Raw genomic sequence first — 13,785 nt, forward strand, 5'->3', positions numbered from 1 at the left:
GAGATCATCCTGGATTATCCAGGTTGGCCCTAAATTCAATGACAAGTGTCCTTGGAAGAGACACACAGGGAGAAGACCAGGTGAACACAGAGGCAGAGGTTGGAGTGCTGCAGCCACAAGCCAGGGAGCACCTGGAGGCACCAGGAGCGAGAAGCAGTGAGGATGTGTCCTCCCCTAGAGCCTTCGGAGGGAGCACGGCCCCATGGACACCTTGATTTCAGACCTCTGCCCTCCAAAACAGTGAGAGAATAATTTCTGTTGCTATAAGCCACTCAGTTCGTGGTCATTCACTGAGGCAGCCCTAGGAAAACACCTCAAGGATGCGCCCCGGGCCGCTGGGCACCCAGCACGAGGTCCTGCAGAGCTGAGCTCACATTCCTTGTGACCTCTCCTTGGGGGCACGGAAGCGTGTGCCGTGATGAGAGGAAATAAAGAGGAGCCACACCGTAAGAATTGAGGTTAATTTTCTACGGAAACCTTGTTTTAGAGAGTTTGAGTTTTCTTTTTTGGTTCCTTTGGGGAAAAGTAAGAAAATAGATTTCCCCATCCCAGGCAGAAAAACGTACATCACTGTGAATAGCAGAGGCTTAATTTGTCCCAGCCCTACACCATTCTATCAGTCTAGACTATTAAATTTTTTAATCAAAGTTTTCAGTTATTAAACTGCCTGAGGTTGGCAAAGGTCTGCTGTTATCTTACGTTAAAATCCATTGCGGTCCAAATACAATGAAATTAATTTGAGATGCCAAAGAAGCTCAGGTCAATAGGGCATTAATATTTCAAGCCGCCAGAGCTGGCATGTGGCAGGTGCCAGGAGGGGCGTCCCTCCCCCGGGTCGTGGGGGCTGCAGGGCACAGCGATAGGTGGGCACCAGAGCCCACACGGGACCCTGTAGGCAAGGGCCTGGGAGAGCGCGAGGCTCTCGGAGCCCCAGGGCGGGTGCCCAGCCCAGTGAGGGCCGAGCCGCCTCTCCTCCCGTTGGAGGGTGTTCAGATGCCCTCGTGTGCCCTCGCCAAAGTGACTTTCCCTCTCCTCTGCTTCCCGATGAGTCCCGTGGGAGCTTTTCCATTTCCTCTCATTTCCTCCTAGGTCTCTCAGCATCCTAAGGGCCAAATTTTCCTCTGCCTCTTTCTGGTAGGTACCCCAGGGCCCCACCTCAGCACCCCTGGCTCCCATTGCCTTACCAACTGCCCCAGACAGCCGTAAAGGGAGCCGCTCAGGCAGATGGAGCGCGTGAGAGCAGGACTGTCCCACTTTCCAAAACACAAAGTTTCACTTTGTTGCAGCGAATGGGCAAGCAAGGCCTCCTAGCCCAAAGTGGAGCATCCTTACGTTACACCCCAACACCTGCTGGGAATCAAGCCCAAAAGGATCTGTTACATGATAATGGTCTGTATCTCAGACAGGTGGCATCTGCCTTCTCCGTGGATCAAAGCCTGTGTGCATCACATGAGAGGCCCCGGGCTGAATCGGGATGTGAGAGAGCAGACAGGCACCAACATGCAGCCCCCACGTCCCCTCCTGTGCACCCACCTGCCCCACGCTGCCTGCAGCCGCTCAGCCTACACTCGAGCTTTCTGGCTGGCTTCTGAGCTGCCCTGGGGCTGGCCTGACACCGGTCCAGGAAGTTCCTCTTCCTGCCTCTGGGACGGAGCAAAACTCCTCTGCCACTCTCCTCTACCTACCAGCTGGGCACTACGGCTCCCCGGCTGCACAGGAGCCACTGCCAGACGGAACAAAATCAGGCTTTGGGGAGCTTCCTGCCACGTCAAGAGTGGCCACCAGCCTCCAAAGCAGGAATGTGGTCAAGGCCAGGAAAGAGGGTGATCTGCCATCCCGGGGGCCCTGCTCGCAGGCCCCAGAGGAACACCTGAGCCCCATCTCCCGACTCCCTCATGCCCCGGTAGAGGTCAGCCGAATGTCCTTCCTGCAACCAGAGAGGCCACACCAGGACCAGAGTCACTGCCTTCAGGGGGCTCAGTCCCAGAGGTAAGACCCTCCATGACAAGGAGGCAAGCGGCAAGCTGCGTGCCTGACCCCACCAGTCACACTCTGTGCCTGCTGTGGCCACAGGGCCAAGGGGCAGCAGCTCTGTCTTGGTCCTGGGGTCGTTAGTCATCCATCCACCCAGTCCCTGTGCATCCACCACGTGCTTCTGGAGAACAGCAGCGGTCCCACCCTGTCCACTCAGCTGATGTGGCCAGGCTCCTGCGCAGCTGGTCACCGTGCACTGAGCGTGCGAGCTGACCCAGCAGACGCCCTGCCTCTGTGGCTAACCGTCTGGTGAGGGAAAGGGCAGTTACCAACTGAACAAGCGGCTTAAAACGCTGACAGAGGAAACCCACAGAGGGCTGCGATAGAGAACTCCAGTGGAGCCTGTGTGAGAAGGTGACGGCGAGCTGCGCCTGGGGTGGGGGAGCCAAACGCTCGCAGAACCATGCACTGAGCCATGCGCTGAGCCACAGGCAGAGCCATGCACAGAGCCGCACTCAGAGGAAACAGCCCCAGGAACGCCCCAAGGTCGTGTGCACTGGGTATGCACAGGACAATGGCTGGTGTGCAGGAGGGTGAGCAGGGAGGAGGGGCCTGGCCTCACAGGAGCGCCTGGGCCGGGGTGAGCGGCTGGGGTTTGACCCAGCAGCAGAGGGAAGCCACGGAAGGGCTCTGCACAGAGAAGTGGCCCCATCTGTGTCATTTGCCAACGGCCGCTGTGGCTCTGTGTGCAAAGCAGGGTTGAGGGAAGCGCGAAGGGGCAGAAGGAGACCTCTCCAGAGGTTACTGCAGGGAGAGGGGGCGCTAGGTGGTAGGTGGTGCTGGAGAGAAGGCGTCAGAGCCACCCACCCATCCAGAGAGAGGGACCACACGTCCACTACAACAAGGTGGTATCATGGGTCAGGGCAGGGAGCAGGCAGACGACTCCCTCCTTCCTGATGAGTCTGTGTTCCAGACCCAGGACTTATTCTGAAGATTAGTAGAGAGGATATGACGGTGGGGAGGAGCCCAGGGTCTCCTCCAGCTTTGCCCTGAGCTGCTGACGAGATGGAGATGCGCCTGCCAAGATGGAAGGTTCAGGGAGGAACAGACTAATGGAACCAGTGTGGGGTTGGATCTTGTCGAGTTTGGGGTTCTTACTAACCCCTGGTGGAGAAGCCAGGCTGGTCCCCCGTGCAGGAGACTGGCTCTGCAAGGAGCAGCCATCTGGGGCAAGCTGTCCATTTAGGAGTTGTCAGCATAGAGATGCATGTGAAGGGGATGGAGGGGTCAGGTTTGGAAAACCAAGACTTTCACAATAAAAACAGCAAATAGAGTAGAATACTTAGACTCCGTGGTGGACGGGTATGCATGAGGTTGAGGAGTTCAGGCTGAGGGATCAAGGAGAGGAGTTCGCAGGATGTTGCAAAGGGCTGGGGAGAAGGGAGGGCAGGGCTGAGCCAGCTGGAATGCTTGAGACGGGCCCCAGGAGCCACGGGGAGATGGTCCTGTCTGGGTGCAGCGTGGGTGATGGGGAGAGGGTGCAGCCAGTGGGACGTGCAGGAACAGGCCAATTTTCGGGGGGGCACCACTGTGATGGGGGAGGGATGGTGAGAAGGGTGCTTCTGAAAGGCCACCCTGAGGGGTGTACAGGTGGACTGCGGGGAGCTTCAGAGGTCTAGTTGTGGGAGGTGGGGGATGGGGGACAGGACCACGCTCCAGGTTTCCGCAGGAGAGCAGTAAGAACAGGGACTGTGCCCACTTCCGCCCTTGGCCTGACACCCACAGAGGGAAGCTCCAGGTTCCTGCTGCCTCTGTCTTTCTTCTCGGCTCAAAGAGGCATCATGAACCAACTGGAACAGATGCCTTTGGCCATCCTTGAGACATGTGGGTGTCGTGCTCTGGCTCCTGCTGGCTGACCCAAGGCAAAAACCCAAAGAACAGAGCTCCCCTTCACCAGACATGGTCCATTTCAAGAGGAGAGGAGCATGGAAGCGGTATCTTTCCACACACCTAATGCTCGGCCCTCTGTTCACCTGCCAACATCTTTCAAGTCGCCACACAGACACTCAGCCCAAGGCAAATGCATGAGGCCTGTTCCAGGATCCATCCTTTACAAAGCCAGCTTTTTGATAATTAGTGCGTATCAAGGAGCCCGCGGCTCCCTGAGAAGAGAGACCCTGGCAGGAAGCAGAGATGACAGACACCGCTGCAGGCATGTGAAGAGCTGGCACCCTCTGAAAGAAAAGCAATAACGGGTGGCACCTACGTGTTTCATCTGTGGCAAAGCCCCGAGACAGATGCCCTTTGACTGTGTGACGATAGCCCCAAACAACAGAAGGCAAGCCCCCATTTCCGCAGTTCACCTTCTTGTGTTTTGTCACGCTTGATCAAAGACACTAAATTTAATACGGAGTTTGTCAAGGTTTTCTCATCTCAGTACAAAAAAGGAGCAAGATCCCAAAACTCCACCCACCCATCCCCGAGCTGAGGGATGTACATCCACATTTGCCTGTGTGTGTGTCTGCGTGCGGATGTGCGCACAGGAATGCATGGTTTTTAGCCAGGAGCTGTGTCAATGCGCAGGTCTCAGAGGCGCTCACTGACTGCTCTCGCATCCACCTGCCAGTTTGGAACTGAAAGCTGGCCGGTCTCTCTCCCCTCCGAGAGGAGACACAGCACTGGGGTTAAGAATGTGGCTGCTGCCAGCATTTTGCTGGGTCCAAATCCTGGCTCTACATCCCTGGACAAGAAAATAAAGGACCCCAGACGCAGAGGGTAGAGTTCACACTTTTCTCACCTGGTATCGTGTTTTCATCCCTGGTCAGTGCACGGTTCCCACTTTGTATTATTTCGGCATTTATTCCCTTTAATTCCCAGACCTGCTCCCATTTCCTCCCCTCCCTGGAGGCAACAGTTTTGTTTTGGTCGCTGCATAGTTTCTTCGGTATGTTGGTGTTCTTACCAAATCAGCATTGTGGCCTGGCTCGCATGTACATTTTGTTTGCACAAATGGTATTGTGTTGTACAGCTCATCCTGCTCCATACGATTTTTTTCTCTAACCACTGGGTTTTTAAGTCCCATTTTTGGTGCTGTGTGAACATCTAGCCTGCGCTTTCCATTTCCTACACAGCCCGCTACAGTGTGCACCTGCCGATTGTTCCCTGCGCACCCTCCCGCCATGCGCGCAGCTCAACGAACAGTCATGCCGATCGTCCTGCCCCGTGAGAATGTCTCTGGGCCATTTACATAGGAGCCACACTGCCCGGCCCCAAGGTGGCACAGCAGGAGTCTGCAGCTGCAGTGCCCTGTTGCCTCCAGAATGGCTGCAGCGTCGACACCCCATCAACCATCACGGACGTTCCTGCAGCCAACGTGCACCCCAGCGTTTGACTCAACCGGCTTTGTAAATGCTTCCCAGTCTGAGAGATGTAAAGCAGAATCTAATTTTCGTTTATATGACTGCTAATGACTTTGAGTGTCTCTTTTCGGGCTTATTAACTCATTGGGTTTCCTCTCCATCAGTTGTCCATATGCCTCGCCCATTTTTCCATTGGGGTTGCCGTCCTCCACTTTTTGATTCACAGGAAATTTGCAGAATTTCCTTGTAAATTCTAGGTCTTAATCCCTTGCTAGCTTTTAACATTGCAAATATCTCTTCTCCTTTGTTCAGCTGTGTATCAACTTTGTCCCTGTTGTCTTTCATTGAACAAAAATCTTTAACCCTGATGTAATGAAATGTATCGATTTGCTGCCTTATGGTTTGTGGTTTTGAATTTTTATTTAAGGTATCTCTGTGCCTACACGACAAAACTTTTCTCCCACATTTTTTTAAGTTTTGCTTCTCCTTTTAGGTCTTTAATCTACCTAGAATCTAGCTATGAACATGGCGTCAGGCAAGGATTCAGTGTCGAGTTTTGGGTTTTTTATATCTTACTACAAATAGGTGCTGAGCCTTATCAAATGCCCCCTCTGTGCATTGACTTAGATGCAGATATGACAGTTTTCCTTTAACCTATTACTGCAGTGAATTACAAAAAGAGATTCTCAGATGTCCCCGGATAAACCCTACTTCATCATGGGTCATTTTTCTTAATTACTACTTGATGCAGTTAACTAATATTTTACTTAGGATTTCTGCAACTTTGTTACAAATAAAATGGGCCTATAATTTTTCTTTACTCTTGTCGTCCTTACTCAAGTATGAAATCCAGATTACACTAGCCTCACAAAATGAGCCAGGCAAATTTCACTCACGTCCTACTTTCCCAGATATCTTGTATAAAACAGAAATTAACTGTTCATGGAAAATACTGTAGAAAGCTCCCCAAAAATCGTCTTGACTTGGGCCTTTTGTTTGTTTATTTGTTTATTTTTTGTTTTTCTGGTTTTTTGGTGAAGGGGGGCTCCTGGCTACAACTCAACCTCTTTAACATTCATTTGTCTATTCAAGTCGTCTGTTTTATGTTACATTGGTTTTGACATTTTATGCTTTTTATGAGAATTTATCCATTCCGTTTAAGTACCAAATTTAGTAAAATATGCCTATTTGTGATACTAATTTCATATATTATTTATTTCCAACTTCTTGATCTTTTGCTTAATTGATCTTTCCAGAAGTCTAGCGTGTTAATTTTTTTTAACCAGATTTTGGTTTTGGTCACCCTCTCTATAGCTTTTATCTATTCCATTTTTTCTGCTTTTATCTTTTTCATTTCCTTCCTTATTTTGGGGGGGGCATGGGTGGGGTAGGGTCACTCTCTTGCTTTCTTCGCAATGTTCATGTTAAATAGTTCATTTGCAACATCTGTTGTTTCCTGATAAACACATTTAAAACTGTCAGTTTCTCTGCAAGAATTGCTTCAGCTTTGTCCCACCGATTTCAACATGTCAAATTCTGTTATCATATCTTTCTTAATTTCCTTGATCATTTCCATGGATTATTCAGAGATATGTTAACCCCAAAAATGGGGTTTCTAAAACACTATCTTTTTGTTAATTTGAATGCTATTTATTTGTTGTTAGAGAATATAGTTTATTTTCTATTAATTCTTAGAAACTGATTGGGACCCCCCTTACATGACTTCCCAATACACAGCCCTTTTCTGAGAGTGTTCTTTGTGTGCGTGGGGAAGGGGTACATCCTCTGTTTGCTGGTGTAGCGTTCTCCGTGCACCTCACAGCTCCAGCTTCTTCACTGTATTGGTCAGGACTTCAGTGTCTCGGCTTCCTTTTATCTGCTTGATGTACCATTAAAAGCTCCATCAAATTTCTCCCGGATTTCCGTTAGTATCGCTTGACGTTTTTTGAAGCTAGGTAGTTAGGTGCACGGATATGCATGATGAATAGCTCTTCTTTAATTATTTATGACTACGCAATGTTGTTTTTGTCCTTTGTGATTTTTATTTATTCTTAAGTTCTAGTGTGTGTCTTTCTTTTCTTAACTTCAAATGGTGTTACTAAAACCCCCTACATCATAGAATTAACCTGGGGATTGGATATGTTAATCTGCATAACGCAGTTAGAACTGGCTCCGGAATATTGAAGCCCTGTTAAGTGCTAGCTTTCACTTTTTTTCCAGTTCTTGGCTTACCACGAGCGTCAACAGTTCTTGGTGGCAGGGCACCTCTGCCAACCTCGGAGAGGCCCTGTCTGGACCTCCTGCCTCTGTGCTCATCGCCAAGCTCCCCAGCCTGCCGGGCAGAGGTGCATGCAGGACTCAGGGAGGCAAGAGGCCGTGCTGGTCTGCATGACAGAATTCCCCTCGTGGTGGAAATTAGATGACAACTCAGAGGAGATAATCTGGATAAAGGAGAGATTTTTATCTAAACAGATACCCAGTGAGTGACAGAAGGCACCAGAGAAGCTGGTCAGTGTGACAAATGGTTGCAGCCAAGAGCCCTGGGATACGAGTGATGGAGGAGCAGCCCAGGGCCCCACGAAGAGAGGTTTCCAGAAGCATTGCCCCGTCTTGTCAGTTAGACAGCAGAGAGAGGGAGAGGAGGCAGGGTGCCCACCCAGGGCCTCCCCCAGGCTCTGAGGTCTCCAGGCACGCACAGGCAAACCAAGTGGTCCAGAGCAGCCGTGGCTAACTGCATGCCAGAGATGCGCAGGGTGGGCCTTAGACCACGGCACAAATCACTCCCCCGGGCAGGGATGGAGAAGGCAGAACTCTGATGCTGAGACTGTAACTCCATTACTGCCGGGAAAGCTGGCCTCTTAAAGACTGTTATCAATCTGAATTAAACCGAGGGTTTTAAGAACAGAGCGCCTTCCAGGATGCGTCCCTTCCCAGCTTTATCATCTCCAGTGTCAAGTCACTTCCAAAAGAAAAAGAATTAAGCCAAAGGGGATAATAAGTAATAATTTTTTTAAGCGTGCTTTGTTCCTGGTCTTTACATGAAAGAAGACTAAGAGCACCCGGCAGGCCCTCCTGGGTGGGTTCTGGGCCTCACCCTGCGTGGGGCTGGGAAGGAACCGGGGTCGCCGGGCGCTGACCTCAGATTCCCAAACCCAGCCACCTGCTGACTGTCGGAATCACCTGGGTGCCTGTAGGACACGCAGCTCCCTGGGCCCCGCTAGCCCTGCTGAACCAGAACGTCCGGGGAGAGGCCTGGGAGTCTGCGTTCTAGAGCCTGACTCGTCGTCCTGATGCTTCACCCAGCGCGCTGTGTCCTGCCTGCCCCTGCCACCACCTCCTTCAGGCCGTCCTCGTGCAGCAGCCACAGGAGACGCTACTCCCTTGTCCCTTGGTTAATGGTTGGCCCCTCACCTGCAAAAGTATTGCCCAAGTGGGTTCCCAAGGTGCTTTTCACCAGAGAGGCTGCGATGCTGTGATTTCTAGTAGGAAATATACACAGGCCGTCCCTGACTCCTGATGGCCCAAGTTGCGATCTTTCGACTTCATGATGGTACGAAAGTGATACGCATTCAGTAGAAACCGTACTTGGAGTTTTGAATTTCACTCTTTTCCCGCCTAGCCACGTGTGGCCCGGCGCTCTTGTGATGCTCGGCGGTGGCCGCGAGCTGCAGCTCCTGGTGAGCCACGCCATCACTTACAACCCTTCTGTACCCAGGCGACCGTTCTGTTTCTCACTCTCTGTACCGTATTCAATCGATTACATGAGATATTCGACACTTTATTATAAAATAGGCTTGTGTGAGATGGCTTTGCCCAACCGCAGGCTCATGTCAGTGTTCTGAGCGGGTTTCAGGCAGGGGAGGCTAAGCTAGGATGTTTAGTAGGTTAGGAGGATTAAATGCATTTTCGACTTATGATGTTCAATTTTCAGTGGGTTTCTTGGGACGCAACCCCATTGTAAGTCACGGAAGCTCTGTACTTGGTCTCCATCCCAGTTCCTGGCATATGGCTCCTAAAACCCTTGGACTTCCTAAGGGATGAGAGCCAGAAGGGTGTTTGTTATGTTAATGAGGAGACTTTTGCCCTCCCTAAGGATGAGGCTGGCTGCCAGTGGGGCCAATCAAGTGATGAGAGGTTTTGAACTCTCAGTCCTCCCCCTGACCTCTGGGGAGGAGGGCTGGCTTTAGACTGAGCTCGATCACCAAAGGCCGGTGATTCGATCAGCCGTGCCTGCGGTGAAGCCCCCCCTAAAAACCCAGAAGAACAGGGTTCGGAGAGCTTCCGGGAGACAAACACACGGAGATGGGAGAGCCGCTCTGGAGCAGGCGTGGAAGCGGCTGCACGCTCTTTCCCCGAACCCCGCCTCATGCATCTCTTGCACCTGGTCATTCCTCAGTTATATTCTTTTCTAATAAACCAGTAATCTAGTAAGTAAAGTGCTTCTCTGAGTTCTGTGAGCTGCTCTAGCAAATTAATCAAACCCAGGGAAGAAGTCATTGGAACCCCTATCTATAGCCGGTCAGCCAGAAGCACAGGTGACAACCTGGTCTTGTCACTGGTGCCTAAAGTGGGACGGGGAGGGTGGGGCCGTCTTGCAGAACCAAGACCTTAGCCTGTGGGATCCAGCGCTGTCTCTAGCAGGTAGTGTCAGAATTGAGTTGAATTGTAGGACACCCCGCTGGTGTCTGAGAACTGCTTGGTGGCACGGGGAAAGCCCCACACATTGGAATGGAGCCAGAAGTACGGAAGTTTCCACGGCTGATAAGTCTGAGAATGAATGCTGGTTGACTCCTCAGCTCCCGGGCAGAGTAGACCCCATTACTTCAGGAGGCTCCTCTCTAAAAATGCACAGAGGGAAATTCCCAACCCTGCAGTACTGAAACCCTGTCCATCTCTCGCTGAAGATTGAAAATAGTAAGACAGTCCATAATCTACCTTTTTCATGTGCCCCATGGCAAATATTAATTAATATGTGCTTGTTGACCTGAAAGTTTATGAGAAATTGGAATATTCTTTGGATCTAGCGAGGCTCTGGCTCCCTGACCTGCTACACAGGACTCCTCTGATATAACATAGGGAAATTGACGATGGTCAGGCTCAGAGAGGCCAGTCACCCATCCCAGACCACACAGCAGGGGTTTGAACCCAGCCTGGTGGAATCTAAAACCCAGCTCCTGGCCCACGCCTTTGTACTTCCCAGTGATGACAAGCACCGGTTGAAATGGAGGATCGCTCCCCGGAGAACAAGAACCATGAGATGATGAGAACCGGGGACAAGACACAGACAAACTGGCTTCTACGGCTGAGCTTGCGGTGGCTCCAAGCTCCCTGCAGACCAAATGAAGGGAGACGAGCAGGAGAGTCTTCTCATCGGAGAGGAGGGAGCACGCACATTCCTGAGAAGAGAACTCGGTGGTAATCGACGCCGGGAACCCTATGGGATAAAGAGAAAACGTCCTCAGTAGCTCATTTGTGGAAACGGACGGTGTCTGCACTTCACGAAGCTGTTTCTCATAAAGAGGTCAGCCAAAGTCAGGGCCATAACGGAGAACTGAGACCCGGTGAAGACCCAGCCCTGCCAAGATAGGGGGTGTGGCCCACACAGGCAGGCTTCGTGCTCCTGAGACAGAACGTGCAGCACCCACAGGCGTGGGCCCGTTGCTTACCCTGCAAATGGTCGTCTATTTTAAAAAGTAATCACTGGGCTCCTGGCAGAAAGCAGAGAGCAAAGACGCTGTTGTGGCTGACGATGGATGGGCAGTGCTGTTTAGGTTGACCAGATGTCCAGATGAAGAGCTCAGCAGAACTCCTGTCCCCATGTCCCCAGAGAGAGGCAGCAGGAAGCCAACTATTTATTTCCAGGGGTAGCTGTGGCTTCAGTTCAAAAGATAAACATTGTGTGATCACATGTCCCAAATTCTGGGCCGTGCAGCAAGGCCAAGGGGACGGGCTGGGGAGAGCCGTCAGCCGGCCGCAGCTGCGGAAAACCACACGATGCCGCCCGGACTGTCTGATTTGAGCGACAGGGAGACAGCATTCTCCAGACGGAGCAGCTATGAAGTGAGCCTCCGACAGCTGAATAAATCAACCTTCTTTATAGAGCCGTTGTTCATTTAAATGTAATTAGATTTTCAGACACTTTGCTTAAATTTTTAAAAATCCAACAGGATCCTGGGGGGACCTTTTTCTTCCATTCTTGTGGGAGAAGTGAAATGTGCTGATGATCTTCGTACAGTTTAATAAAAATTAACAAACATGTATACTTTCAAGAAAACAAAGATGTTGATTTAAATATTATCACCAGGGCCACAAATGACTCGTTCGGATGCTTTGAAGACAAAGGTTACTTCCTCAGGGACAGGGACCCTTGGGAGCCCGGGGCCTTCCGGGGCACCTTTGCCAGCGGTGACGGCCGCAAGCAGAGCCGTCTTTGCTGTAGCTGCGGGGGAGGCAGACGCGTCTGCTAACTCTCGTCTTCCTGGGGCATCCTTCACCAGAAGGCAGGAGGGCCTGCGATTCTCAAGCCAAGCCTGAGACACCCACTACGAACCGGCAGAAAGAGAAATTTGTCAAGTAGAGACAGGAGCGTGGGGCGTTTCACAGCTACACCCGCAAGTCACTCTTTCTGACAACAGTTCAATCAGTTTCCTGTGGAAACCACGCCAGGTTTGAGCACTAAAACCCCCTGTGGACGTACGGGAGGGACCCCGATGTGTCTAGAAGGCGTCCCTCCCATAGCCACGATGGGAGTCAGGGGGCAGTGGTGCCAAGGGCCAGGGGAGCCGCCGACGCCCGTCCACGAACGTACTTGCATCCCTCACCTCGTGACACACCTGCCACGCAGCCTTAAGGTCAGGAACCGCCCGTCCTCTCTTCACGTGGTGGGGGCAGGCGTTGCTCGTGTGACCCCACGCTTCAGGCACAGGGTGGTCACTGGGACTGGACTCAGTGATGGGTCAGGTGGGCATGAGGGGGCCAGCCTCTGAGACAACCCCATGACCCCACCTCCTGGTATCTACACCTCTGTGCCACTCCCTGTCCTCCCCCAGGGTGGGTCTGTGTGACAAACAGAATGTGACAAAGTAATCAGGTCACTTCCCAGATTAGGTGATGAAAGACCCTGGCTTCCTTCTTAGTCTCTCCGTCTGTCTGTCTCCCTGTCCCTGTTCCTCTGTTTCACCTCTCAAATTCTGGGGAAAGGGGGCTGCCAGGCTGCAGGTCCAGACACTGCCCCTCGGCCCCGGCCCCGGTGACATTTGGGGCATGGTCCAGCTCCTGCACTCGCACCCCAGTTTTGGCTTCCACAAGCATCCTTGCTCTTCAGGCTCCATGGAAAATCCCCTCACTTCTACTGAGGAAATCCCTCACCGCCCTTTTCTCTTTGGAGGTGATAAGTGAAAGTTCTGGAAGTATTGTGATTGGGAGCTAGATGAGGGGCCGGCAAGAGTGCAGAGCTCAGGAAAGTCGGACCTGGGCTGACACTGGATACGAGGACCATGGGCCGGGCACCGAGGATGCAGGCAGGTGGATAAGAGGCAAAGGAGAGGAGGCAGGGAGGCGTGGAATGTTCCGGACACACGGAGCAGGCAGGACTGGCTTGATGGAGGATTTCATTCTGTTAGGAGTACGAGGCTAAACAGGAAAGTCAGTTTGGGGTTCATCGCAAGACGCTTGACTACCCAGCCAAGGGCTGGGCTTGGAGCCCGCGCTGCGCCCCCAGAAGCCTCAGGGGCCCCAGTCCCCCCGGGAGATTCAGCGGCTGCTGCTGTGTGTCTCCAGGAAACCGTCCCAGGGCTGCTGTGTGCTGGGCACAGTGTCGGGGCAGCACAATGAGAATCCCGCAGGGGGAGAGGAAGTCACAGCCCTGCTGCCTCATCCCCCATCCTTGCACAGATGAGGGAACCCAGGCCCAGCAAGGGGCACTTGCCTCAGGACCCACATCCGGGCTTAGCCCAGCGACAGAGCCATCCCACAGCCCGGTGTGGCCAGGAGGGTAGGGCCGGTTCCCCTGGAGGCTGGAGGGGAAAATTGTTTCCTGCCCTTTCCAGCTTCTAGAGGTGCCCGCATTCCTCGGCTTGTGGCCCCTCCCTCCATCCTCAAGGCCAGGACGTAGCATCCCTCTGACTCTCTCTCTGACTCTGACCTCCTCTCCTGCCTCCCTCTTCTGCTCTTAGGGACCCTTGTCCACCCGGAAAATCCAGGATAGTCGCCCCGTCTCAAGATGAGCTGATCAGCAACCTGAATTCCATCTGCCCCCCTAAGTCCCCTTTCCCAGGTGGGGTCACATAGTCACAGGTTGCAGGATTGGCACCTGGGCGTCTTCAGGGCCGTGACTCCGCCCCCCGCAGTGGCCAAGCACCTCTGGCTGGGAGGAGTTGTGGGGTTCAGCTGTTTCCCCCATGTGTCTGTGTGGGAGTGATCACAGAGCCAGCAGAGGCCAGCACTGACGGCA

Source organism: Equus caballus, chromosome 2, assembly GCF_041296265.1.
Source record: "Equus caballus isolate H_3958 breed thoroughbred chromosome 2, TB-T2T, whole genome shotgun sequence".
Classification (NCBI taxonomy): Eukaryota; Metazoa; Chordata; class Mammalia; order Perissodactyla; family Equidae; genus Equus; species Equus caballus.